The 13,441-nt window shown below is 45.8% G+C and overlaps 1 protein-coding gene across 1 annotated transcript in view; it reads left to right on the forward strand.

Moving 5' to 3' along the window:
- UBASH3A (ubiquitin associated and SH3 domain containing A) overlaps window positions 1-13,441 on the forward strand; it is a 281,915-nt gene that overhangs the window by 190,326 nt on the left and 78,148 nt on the right. The window lies entirely within an intron of this gene.

Raw genomic sequence — 13,441 nt, forward strand, 5'->3', positions numbered from 1 at the left:
TGATGACTAACTTACTCGGGCCCAATGGCTTTTTGAAGGCTCACAAGGACAAACATACAGACAGACACCGGGACAAGATTCAATTAACAGCATTCACCCTCTCCTGTCACCACCAAGAATCCAGATGTAACGACATCTGTCTACTAGAACTGCACTTCACCCCCCTTTTATCTCTGAGGTGGAGACTCTGGGCACTTGGTTAGCTCTCCACCTCTCCACGTCATCAAATATACATCACACAATAAAATCCACAATAGCTGCTCTTCTTTGACTGAAAAAACTTCCAACCTTTGTTTTAACCCCAAAGCGACCACATAGAGGTTCAATTGCTGGTCCTTGTGCAGCTGGACTGCGGTCCTTCGGTTCTGAGGGGCGTCCCGAGCCCACCCTAACTCCTCTGATCTTTGATGAACCCCGCAGCCAGACCAGTGTCTGAAACCAGCAATCCCAACCACATCCCAGCCATGTATGGCCTGCTACGGTGGCTTCAATTTGAAGTGAGATCTAAATCCAAGGTTGCCCACATCTCATTGAAATCTAGCACACGCAACAAACCAAATTACTTGTCGGCTGCAACAAAAATCTCAAGGGGTCTAAAAACTTAATGAGCAAAGAGGTTTGAAACCATGAATCGCTAACCCCACTGAGCTGACACCCACTGCTCCTCAGATGCACCCCATCTTTCTGGAACTTCACACCTAGGGCCCAATTCATAGAACTAATCTGAGACAACATCCTAAACTTACTACTTTTGGTACTCACAGAGGGCATTTAGTAGTAGTAAAGTTAGGACTCCTAACTTTACCACTACTAAATGCCTTCTGTGAATACTAAAAGTAGTAAGTTTAACCAAAAGTAGTAAGTTTAACCAAAAGTAGTAAGTGCTTTATGTGAATACCAAAAGTAGTACATTTAGGATTTTCTCTCAGATTAGTTCTGTGAATCGGGCCTAGTCTTCAAGACCTTCTTCAATTCCACAAAAATCTAAGAGCAAGGCCAGTTATTAAGGAAGCCTGAGGAAGGAAATGTCTAAGGGAGCCTAGAAGTATAGGGGTGCAAATGGTTGCCTACTGAACGTTACCTGCTCATGTCAAGGTTTGATACGCAGAGCCAGGTGATATGCCTAATGAAATGCACATTCTTACCTGTTGCCTGATGTTCCCTTGATTTAGGCCGGCCCTGCCTGATGTTAGATACCCCTAGGTTTATGGTAGAGGAAGCCTTGCTGTTTTATTACAGGTGTTCCTGGTCCAGAAGTATGGCCCCTACCTGATGTTAGTACTGGGTGTTCAGACTAATGTTGGTCTATAACAGGGGTCTCCAACCGGTCGATCGCGAGCTACCGGTAGCTTGCCGAGACCCCTTGAGTAGCTCGTGATGCTTGCGGCTGAATTTAGTATCCCTTTAGTGTTATTTCGGCTTTTTAGACAGTTTGCAGGCTCTGTTGCCCGCCCTCACCCAAACCAGCTGCTGATTGGCTTTGAGCTTATCTAGGGCGGGGCAGGCCGGGCTGACGAGAATGACGTGCCTCTCCTTCCTAAGCAGATCAGCGTCTTCTTGTACCTCGTGACCAGGCGTCTATGTGCACTTGTACTGTATGTATTATTCTCTCACTTCACTTCATTGCCACTGGGCGATGGTACTTCCCTTTATGTACATTGGAGTGATGTGTTTATTCTGCGAGCATGCTGGTGTCAAGTAGTCAGAAGCACTGTCTAATGACGTGAACATTATCGATGTCCACTTGGTATGTATAGCAGACTGCACCTAATGGTGGTTTTGTAATGAGATGGCGATCTGCCACTTTGTGTGATTTATTCAACGGCCCAATGAAATGAAGCATGCGCTCTATCCGATTGGGTGTGACTTTGTGGATGGGTGCCGTAACAAAGTACTTCCTTCGGTATCTCTCATGCTGGGTGTTAAGTCTGTTCACAATATCCCATTGTAAGCTTTCGGTAGGTTTATTTTCATTTTATTTCACCATGTTTATATACTAATATTGTGCTCCTAAAGAAAGAACGGTATTTTGCCTGAAGTACGATGTTTGACGTATGATGATGTGGGGCTTATAAGTCACGCTTACTCCAATCATGATTATATCTTTTGACAAAGACGGACTTGGTAGGAATGCATCCAGCTGCTAAATAAACTTTACTCGGCTTCAGCCTGTAAAATCACTTCTTAATGAACTGCCTCCACTTTACCTCCCCCGACCCCCTCCAACCTCGGCCATCAACCCCTCCTTCATAGAACAGGCCTGATTTAGAATGCATATTGAAGAAGTGGTTACTTTCAAACGGACATGTTAGGCCAGGAGAAATGAATGGTGTTGCTAAATTCGATAAAGCTAATAATAAATATACCAGCTTGGAGTAAAATTTAGTGCTGGGTTACAATTAACATCCCAAAAAATGTACGTGAATTACAAAAGTTATCAGCTCAGGGAGCGTGTGTGGGGAGGGGGTAGGAGTGACATCTCACAGTCAGCTTTGGCAATGTTGAAGTGCAAACTCTATTTAGGGGTTGAGCGCCTCTGACACAGTATGCCCACCCTTTCATCTCAGATACGGGGTGAATTCAGATTAGAGCAGAGCAGATAGGTCCTTCAAGTCAAGTATTTGAGTCGAGAGCTCATAGAGGAGCACAACTCGGGAGTGGTATGGCAGGTTCGTTGACAGAATGTGCAGCGAGCAAATGTGCAGCTAGCCTTAATTACATTTCCTATTTTCTGTGCAAACTGGCACACAAATTGCTGCCTAGTGCCAACACAGGCACTGCGTGCTGTGGTGTAAGGGTGCCTGCGTTGCAGATGGAATTGTTTTTTCTCAGGAAGGGGCACCTTCTTGCACAAAAACAATCCTCTGACAGGGAACTCTTAAGAATTGCATTCAAACCACAGTATGGCTCTGAAGACATTAGGTTTAACGTCAATGAAATTGGGCGCGAGAGGTCTCTCAGAAAAATGCGCAAGTTGCTTGGGGTTTAGTAGCTCACAGCGATTTTCACGGAACAGAAGTAGCTCTCACTACACAAAAGGTTGGAGACCCCTGGTCTATAAGTTGGCCTGACGTGTCATTCCAGGCCCCTGGTTATATTCCGCGGATTATTTATTACAGGTGTTCCTGTTTAATGGGATTTACTGTGATGTCCTGAAGTTTTATTTTACAGGGGTTGGGTTGGCGTTAAACTGCCAAGGATGAGAGCCTGAGTTGGCCCCACCATTGTGACCTCAGGTTTATTGACTATGTAACATTCTTCTTTATTTTCAGCTATGGACTTACAGACTCGGCCCTTACTTCCCATGTAAAAAATGCCCCCTTGATACACTTGGCTCTGGTGCCAGTTGGCGCCATTGTGGTTCCGTGGTCCCGAATTAGGTTAGAAAGTTCCGAACCCGATTTATGAAGATCGTCGGAAATGGACGATTTTGGTCTCAACAGACCGCAAATGGCGAGTGTAACGTGTCTGAGTGTTTTCGTATGAATCGATATAGGAGAACACTCTATATTCAAGGGTTTAGTTTGAACCTTCGGGTTCCATTTTGTATACGGCAGCCATTTTGTATGGTTGCCCTAACATAGGCCCGATGACAGCGGCCGAGAAATCCTTGAGACACGTACGCCTTGGCTGACTTCTGGTTGACCTGGCCGAACTGACTCCTTGCCTGGGGCGAATCACGCTGAGCCAGTTCCTTGTTCAGCAGCTGGTCTGATAAAGATCAAAGGGCAGGACGTGCCCGAGTTTATGGTACACCGTTCCCACTTCTCTATCTCCTTTCCATCTGTTTCTGCCTTTCCTGTACGACTTGATCATCGATCTGGGTTGAAGGGTTTACGATGGGTTTGTCCGGCCTGATCAAACAGGAAACCGACCATGTGCGTGATCGCTTTTGGTGGGCTGGACAACGGAAAATGAGATTGTCTTTGACTGTCGTCATTTGCTACTTTTGAAATGCTACATTGCCATTGGTCAGTTTGTATGCACCAAATGTAAATTGTAATGCTGCCTGAAGCATGATTTTCGGCATAAAAGACCGAGCTCCGTTTATCTAAAGTGTGCAGTCTCTGACAAACTACCCGTGTTTACTTCGTAGATCTCTGTCCCTGGTTGCAACCAATAAACTTTGGTCTTTGACGTCATCAAGAAGTATCCCGTGTCTCTGTTTGCCAAGACAAGGGAATCCGGGGTCTTTGGGTGTTGCCCTGACACCGCTGGGTTACCGGATTAGTACCGGTTCTGAAAAACCCAGTACCTCAATTGGCGCCCAACGTGGGGCGACTTCAGCGGTACCGGTCCAAGCCAGAGGTTCGTGAGAAGCTTCATGAGAAAATTCTGGAGGAAGGCCAGCCACTTCATCGACCCCTGTATGTTGTCGTGGTCCGAAAGTCTTTGCTGCAAGGTTTTCCGCTTTCCGACGGCTACGAAGGACTGCTGCCCTGACTGTCGCCCTGTTTTGGAGCCCTAGACGTGTCTAGAGCGAGACGATTGACGGGTCTTCTGGTGACGCCATCGACAACTCAGTTAAGTATAAACAGAGCGTCTCCTAGTTCTTAGTTTGTTTATATCCTTTAGTGGATAGCTTTGATTTGGTACCTGCAGGCCCCAAAGCCAAGGGATTTGTGTATTCACGAGACTATCGATTTCAGATTACCCTTGTTGTTTGAAGCTAGACTAGTGAGCAAGATGCCTGGTTTTAGCAGTCTTAGGAAATTGTTTAGTTGTGGTACTTTGAGGGACTCCCGGTTAGAGGATTCGTGTCCGGTTCCTCCGATTGGAACTCCTACCTACGACCTATATGTGAAGCATGGCGTGGGTCCTATTAGCTATAATGAGATTTGGGTTAAATACACGAAGAATGACGGTGTCCTACAGTGGCCCCGTTATGGTAGTTTTGAGACAGAAGTCTTGGATAACCTCGAAGTGAAGTTGTTCAAGAAGAAAGCCCGGCCGACGATGTTTGACTCTTTTCGCATATGGCGCAAAGAAGCCAAACAGAAAGAAATAAAGTTAGCGAAGAAGAATAAGAAGGGTATGTCTATGGTGCAAGCTGCCATTGCATACAGAGATAATGAAGAAGAGCAGGAAAGAGAACAGATGCTTAGAGTGAGGAAGTTAGCGGTAGACAGATGCTACCCAGTACTGCCGTCTAAAGAGCAGAAAGACGAGAAGGATCTTGCGAGAGATCCTATAATGTCGCAGTTGTTAAATTCACCGCCACCTTATGTGCAGAATGCTACGGCACCACCGCCACCAGTTGTGGCTGTGCAACTGCCGGTTGCTTTGCCTCCTGTAATTCCTCCACAGCCAGCTCCTTCGCTGGCTACTGTCCCTTTGGCGTAGCCTCCTCAGGGGCCGCCAACTTTGTCTCTTCCTGCTACTACTGTCTCTATGCCTGTTCCAACTATGGATTCTTCTACTACTGTTTCGTCTCCTCTTGTCCTTCCGACTACTCCTTCTCCTAGACAGCGATGACCACTGCTTTTTCCGGTTTCTTGACTCCTTGGTTGGGACAATTGGGTATGTCTCCTGTGAGTGAGCGTAGACAGCTGCGTAGCCAATTGCCCGATACAGATGAGCGAGTGGTACTGGATCATATGGCACGTAGATGGGTGACGTATAAGTCCCAGTACGATCTAGAGGGCATTATGGATGTTTTCCAGCAATGGGAAGCACCGAAGCAACGTTATGTTTTCGAGCTCATGTGTGCGTTCCTCCATGAACAATGGACGGACGAAGTGGGTAAAGTGCCTGAAGAATTGTTCCGATTGCGTTTCAAGTTTGCTAAAGGAACGATTGTGAGTCTACACGACATCGAGAGAGCGGTGTCAACGTTATTGTCACTTTGGAGCAATGTCCCTACTGAACAGCTGTTTGAGCCAGATTCGTCGGTTAGGAGACAAGCGCGTCAGTATCCGATGCAAGAGGTTCCTCCAGTTTGGAGGCCTCAAGATGGAGCTGTTGCTGCGCACTTTCAGCAAGTGTGGGTACATGTTCCATGGAAGCGTGCAGAAGTCTTAGCACTTAAGCAGACTTTACCTGATCTGGGGAAGAATCCGGCGGGATATTATAAAGAGCTTACGCAAACTGTGAGTTCGTGCGTCATGAATTTGGTGGACATAGACATGCTATTTGGGAATGTTGTTCCACAGCCCATCTGGAATGTCATTCGACATACGGATCATGATAATGAATTGGGTGATACGTGGGTGAATCTTGTTGCTGCAAATGATAGACAAGTTGGAGGTGCTAAGCCTGAAAATGTTATTACTGAACTTCCTGGTAGAATTATTACTTTTATGAAAACTTTGATGCCTGAAGTACGTGTGAATTGGGACAAGTTGTCTGCGTGTAAGCAGAAAAAAGCTGAGTTTGTTTCGGACTTCTTCTCACGTTTCGAAGAAACTTTTGTTGATCATAGTGGTCAGGATATGGCTACCGAGGGTGGCCAGAGATTATTCGTTGATAAATTTGTGCACAATCTTCTTCCTGAGTTGTGTACCAAGTTGAAGGATTCCGAGAGTGCTTGGCCTGTCTCTACATCGGCGCAGATTCTAGCTACGGCTCAGTACTATGAGAATAGGCGCAAGGACGAGTTAGAGAAAGCGGATAAGAAGACTAAGGAATTGAAGACCAAAGTTCTTCTACAACAAGCTTATCCACCCCGTGTTAATAATCAGCGTGATTATCAACAGTCAGCACAATATTCGAGGAACTCGCAAAGAGACGAGACTCCTCAACAGCGTATTCCGTATGGGCCTAATCAGTGTGCGTATTGTAGGGAAGAGGGTCATTATAAGAATAGTTGTCCGGTTCTGTTGCAACGTGCAAATATTGCTCTCGGTGTTAGGGGTAGAGGTGCTCAGCAAGCGCCTAGAGATAGAGGACGCGGAACGACTGGGCGCCCTTTGCCTCCGCAGAATTCAATGAACAGTTTTGACCAACAGCAGAATTTGTCTGGTAGGTCTACACAGTACTACGTGGATGATTACTATGTTGAAGGCGACGGAGAGCAAGGTAATGATTGTTAGGACAGCCATTGACAAAGAGAGGGAGTTGTTTCAGTTCCGGTAGATCAGAGTGGACCCTACGTTGAAGTGATTGCATCAGGTGTGTCAGAGCCTTTTCTGCTAGACACTGGTGCTACGAAGAGTTCTATTATGTGTTCTAAACTCCCTGGCGCACCTTTGTCTGGCTTTAATAATGTTTCTATAGGTTTTTCTGGCGCCCCCGTTATGAATCCGATTTCTGTTCCATTGCCTCTTTCTGTTGGTCCTCGTAGGTTTGAAGCACCCCTTCTTTTGACAACAGTTTGTAATGAGAACTTGCTAGGTCTGGACTTGTTGAAGAGATTGTATGCGACTTTGTATTGTTCTCCGTCAGGAGTACATCTTACTTTGGGTAAGAATGTGATCTCTCCAATATATATCTCGAAAGATTGCCTTCCATTGGAATTGTCTTCGCTACCTGACTCATTGTGGGCTACAGGTCCAAACGATGTGGGCCTGTTAGACATTCCCCCATATGTTGTGACACTGAAGGTGAATGCTAAGTTACCGCGCATTCCACAATATCGTATTTCAAGTGATGGTGAACGAGCACTTTTAGCGATCATTTATGATCTGATTGATAAGGGCCTTATTGAAGAGACACGAGGTAATGTGTGTAATAGTCCTGTTTTGCCTGTCTTAAAGAGAACTGATTCTTCACAGCCTCCTGTATATAGGTTTGTTATCGATCTCTGTGAAGTGAACAAGATTGTTGTTCCGCAATTCCCTGTTGTACCTGACATCACTGCATTATTGACGTTGATTCCGGCTTCTGCCACCTGGTTCTCGGTGATCGACTTGAAGAATGCTTTCTTCAGCATCCTGATTGCCGTGGAGAGTAGAGACATCTTTGGATTCTCTTTAGGAGGACGAAGTTTCCGCTTTAAGCGTGCTCCTCAAGGCTATTGCGAGAGTCCGTCGATTTATAGTCAAGCTTTGAAGACGCAACTTCACTTGTTAGCTTTTCCTGAAGGTGCAGCCCTTATTCAGTATGTCGACGATTTGTTGGTCGCTGCTGATACCGAAGACATCTGTAAGGATGCCACTGTGTCCTTGTTGTCCCATTTATCTGATTGCCATCATAAAGTTTCTCTTTCGGAAATGCAATTTTGTGGACAAGAAGTTACCTACCTAGGTCACCTCTTATCGAAGGAGGGAAGGAAACTGACCCCAGAAAGAATTCAAGCTATTGGGAAAATGAGTGTCCCTACGACACAGAGAGAAGTACGTGCGTTTTTGGGTATTACGTCGTACTGTAGACAGTGGATCCCTAATTTTTCTCTGCTAGCAAAGCCTTTGATAGCTCTTACTGTTAAGGATACTCCAAATCCTATTCCTTGGACTGACGAATGTCAAAAGAGTTTCTCTGAATTACGAAATGCGTTGTGTTCGGCTCCTGTGTTGGGTACTCCCGACTACAGTAAGCCTTTCACATTGTATGCCCATGAGAGAGAGGGATGTGCATTATCGGTTTTGACTCAGCAGTTTGGCGACAAGCAACGCTCATGTGCGTACTTTTCGTCAACTTTAGATCCTGTAGCCAGAGCGTTGCCGAGTTGCTTGAGAGCCACAGCGGCAGCGGCTGTTTCCATTCGACAATCTGCGGGTTTGGTTATGGACAATATGTTAGTGGTCATGGTTCCACATGCAGTGGATACCTTGCTAAATCGTACGAAGACACAGCACTTAACTAGTGCTCGGTTGTCAGGGTATGAACTTACGTTGTTAGCGAGCCATGTGCACATCAAGCGGTGCAATACCTTGAATCCGGCTACGTTGTTGCCGATTTCACTTGAGACAGATGAGGATAGTGGAGAGCAACACGATTGTTTTCTAAAAACAGAAGAAGAGACGAAAGGGAGAATAGACTTGAGGGATACTCCTCTTCCTGACTGCGATGATGCTTTGTGGGTTGATAGTTCGTGTTTTAAATTACCGAATGGTGATACGACTGCAGCATATGCTGTGACGACTTTGCATACGGTCGTTGAAGCTGCACGTATCCCACATAACTCCACACAAGCGGCAGAATTGATTGCACTTACGAGAGCGTGTGTGTTAGCGAAAGGGAAATGAGTGAATGTGTATACGGATAGTCAGTATGCGTTTGGTGTGGCTCATAGTTTTGGACGATTGTGGAGTGACATCGCATGGGACGAAGAATCAACATGGACAACTGGTGAATGAACTCCTTGAATCTCTTACGCTACCTTTGCAAATAGCGATCGTGAAATGTGGTGCCCATAAAAAGGTTACGGATGACGTTGGTCGTGGTAATGCGTTTGCGGATGAAGTTGCGAAAGAAACTGCTAGAAACCTGATGAGTCGAATGTATGTTGCGGGTCCGGCGAGATGGGTTCCAGAGAAGAGCATGTGTGAAGACACCATAGAGAGTGTGAAAACTATTCAGAGTGAGGCTACAGAGAAAGAGTTGGATGAATGGAGAGAGAGTAAGGGTAAATTGGATTTGAATGATTGTTGGACTGATTTGTCTGAACATCAGAGATGGTTGCTGCCGAATGCGTATGTGCTCCCAGTTGTTACAATGGCTCATGGAATGGCACACATTAGTGTGAAAGGAATTTGCAAGCTGTTGGCTCCGGTTTGGCAGAATGTAGGAATCCCCAGATGCGCAGAGAATTTAGTTAAGAACTGTATGGTGTGTTTGATGCATAATCCTGGTAAGGGAACCCCAACACCAGCTGGTCATTTTGCTCCTCCTACGTATCCGTTCGAGGCTTTGCAGCTAGATTTTATCCATATGGAGAGATGCAACAACTTGAAATATGTGTTAGTGGTTGTTTGCTCCTTTTCTAGATGGGTAGAAGCTTACCCCCTTAAGGACAATACTGCTTTGTCCACTTCGAAGGCCTTGATAAAAGAATTTTTCCTGAGGTTTGGAATGCCGAGAATTATTTGGAGTGATAACGGAAGTGAATTTGTGGGTCAAGTTATGAAGAGAGTGTGTGAGGGCCTCGGGATTAGGCAGAAATTCCACGCTGCAAATCACCCCCAATCAGCTGGTTTAGTTGAGTGCTATAATGGCACCCTTAAGTTGAAGTTGGCCAAAATTCAAGAAAGCACTGGTTTGCAATGGCCAGACGCCCTGCCATTAGCACTTTTGTCCACCCGAATGACTGTGCACTCACAAATGGGTTTGAGCCCGTACGAAGTTGTGTTTGGTCGCCCGGCGAATATTTGGGGCGTACCAAGACCGACGAGGTTTAGTGACCTCGAGTATCCTGTTTTGCTTGATTATTTGCGTGAATTGACAACTAAAATGAGTGTTTTACACCAACAGGTACATGATAGTCTTCCACAAGCTACAGAGGATCCTGGCCACTCCCTCGAACCTGGTTCCTGGGTCTTTGTCCGGAATTTTCAGCGGGTGAAGAACGAGCAACCCCGCTGGACTGGGCCCTACATGGGGCTTTTGTCTACAAGATCTGCAGTTCGAGTGCGAGGGAAAAGACACTGGATCCACGGCTCTCATACCAAAAAGGCACCTTTGCCTTTGCCTTACGACAAGTGGGTCCAGGAAGGTCTTGCAGACTCTGAGACAGAAGTAGTGCCGCGGTTTTTGCCGTTCAGTGATGCTCGGTTGATTGGAACTAGCTCAGAGGAAGAGAGCGACAACATTTTACAAGCATCAGTACCTCCTGCGGAGCGATTGGACACTACAGAGCCTCACCTTTTGTTTACTGATCAAGAACAATCTGGAAGAGATCGCTACAATCTGAGATCGAGAATTATGGACAAATAAAATATTAACCCCTTAAGTGCTGCTGACGGCCAATGGTCGTCAGCAGCGCTACCTCCCCAGTGCTGCGCACGACCATTGAACGTCCATTCAGCACTAGTTCTAATGGACAGCGCAGCACTGGGGAGAAATGTTTACACGCAGCTAAGGTGTTAATAAAGTCGATTTTTTATTGTTTGCAGGTTAACTCTCCACCAAGGATCTACTCATTTTTGTTTTTCTTGAACTGCCATCCGGTTCTTGCTGCTAGGGTCGCGGTTGCTCCCAGTCTTGGGAGTGCAAGCCTGAGACACTAGGTCGAGGGTTCTGTTGGCCCGAGGCAGCCTTCCTGGGTTCAGCAGAGGCACTTTCAAGCAGAATCAACCAACCACCGCGGGCAGCGCATTTAGTTTAGGATGGATTTCTTTGAGTTGGAGAGACCTGTACAGACACTGACCTTTGGGAAAAGAATATGCAAAATAATGTCGAAGAAATGCTTTTTGATACCATGTTTGTTTTTTCTATTGAGTTTCGTAATATTCATAGCTGGTTATGTAGCCTTTGTTTTTAAAATGAGGTCTAATTCCACTGTGCAACCTACACCTTCACCTACTATTTCTTCTCATTCTTTTCATCCTTTGCCCGAATATGAGGTAGTCAGACGTTTGGAATTTTCTAATAATTCCTTCATACAACTTTTGCACCAGCATCAGTTAGTGATTAATACAACAAACTGCTGGATTTGTGGTTTGATGCCTCATACAACCGATAAAGGTATTCCTTATCTAGTCTTGTCCTTCAGTTTAAATGGTTCGATTCGAGCTTACAGAACCATGTTTATCTATGCCCATAGTGTCCACCCCCTACGTTCACCGAAAGATAATCCGAAGAATAGTGCTTTAGCTAAAGGCATAGTCAACATGATTAAAGGGACTAATGCAGTTGAGACTATTCCAAAAGATGAGAGGCAACCATATAGTGGTTGGAACGTCACTGGATATGGAGTTAGTCTGAGTATTAACCAGCGAGCGAAAAGCCCTCTACCGATCTGGATAGTGCCCCATAAAGGCTACTATTGTCTGCAGGGCAACGGTAAGAATCCGAAGGCTCAGTTAGGGAAGAGTGTTTGCGCTGAGACTTACGTGTTTCCGTCTCAGTCTTCCCCAGCGTTCTTAGCTGCTAAGGGTACCTACTTTGTTTGCTATGACAAAGCGTATACATGGTTGCCCCCCGACTTTTCGGGCACATGTTTTGTTTCCTTTCTGTTACCTCCCACTTTTACAGCTGCAGCAGATTACCATAAGACGAGAGTTGCTAGAGGTGTCTTTAGCCAAGAAGACACTGCAGGACAAGAATTGGGAGATTTCGTTAAGGGTTTTCTGCCGTTTTGGGGACCTATGGCTAACAGTAGGAATATTCGTCAGCTTACGAGAGTGGTTGAGTCCACCATAGTTGAGACCGCCGGTGCCCTTGGTAACTTGACTGCTGAGCTCCAGTCGGATAGACTTATGACACTTTAGAATAGAGTTGCCCTAGACGTTATTCTAGCAGATCGAGGTGGAGTATGTAGATTGATTCAATCAAGCTGCTGCGTTTTTATTCCAGACAACGCTCCATCGGTCTTCCAGGCCATTTCCAAATTGCACAAAATCTCTGATTCTGTCCATCTGGACAGAGGAGATTGGTCTTTGATGGGATGGTTATGGGGATTGATATCCACTTGGGGCTGGAAGATTTTGATGGTTATTGGGATGGTCTTAGCAATCCTGTTCATGTTCTGTCTCTGTGTACAGTGTGCTCCTGCTATTTGTGGCCTTTGTGCTACTTTGTGTGTACGGAAACCTGTCCAGAGATGATGCTTGGTAATAGGATGATGCTACAGCAGCATATCGATGATCTGATGAATATAGATCCGGATTCAGATTAAAATGGGTCTGGGTTTATTGCCTATGATAGGGCAAAAGGAGGGTCTGTGGTTCCGTGGTTCCGAATTGGGTTCGAAAGTTCCGAAACCCGATTTATGAAGATCGTCGGAAATGGACGATTTTGGTCTCTACAGACCGCAAATGGCGAGTGTAACGTGTCTGAGTGTTTTCGTATGAATCAATATAGGAGAACACTCTATATTCAAGGGTTTAGTTTGAACCTTCGGGTTCCATTTTGTATATGGCAGCCATTTTGTATGGTTGCCCTAACATAGGCCCGATGACAGCGACCGAGAAATCCTTGAGACACGTACGCCTTAGCTGACTTCTGGTTGACCTGGCCGAACTGACTCCTTGCCTGGGGAGAATCCGGCTGAGCCAGTTCCTTGTTCAGCAGCTGGTCTGATAAAGATCAAAGGGCAGGACGTGCCCGAGTTTATGGTACACCGTTCCCACTTCTCTATCTCCTTTCCATCTGTTTCTGCCTTTCCTTTACGACTTGATCATCGATCTGGGTTGAAGGGTTTACAATGGGTTTGTCCGGTCTGATCAAACAGGAAACCGACCATGTGCGTGATCGCTTTTGGTGGGCTGGACAACGGAAAATGGGATTGTCTTTGACTGTCGTCATTTGCTACTTTTGAAATGCTACATTGCCATTGGTCAGTTTGTATGCACCAAATGTAAATTGTAATGCTGCCTGAGGCATGATTTTCGGCATAAAAGAC

This window comes from Lissotriton vulgaris, chromosome 8, assembly GCF_964263255.1.
Source record: "Lissotriton vulgaris chromosome 8, aLisVul1.2, whole genome shotgun sequence".
NCBI classification, from domain to species: Eukaryota; Metazoa; Chordata; class Amphibia; order Caudata; family Salamandridae; genus Lissotriton; species Lissotriton vulgaris.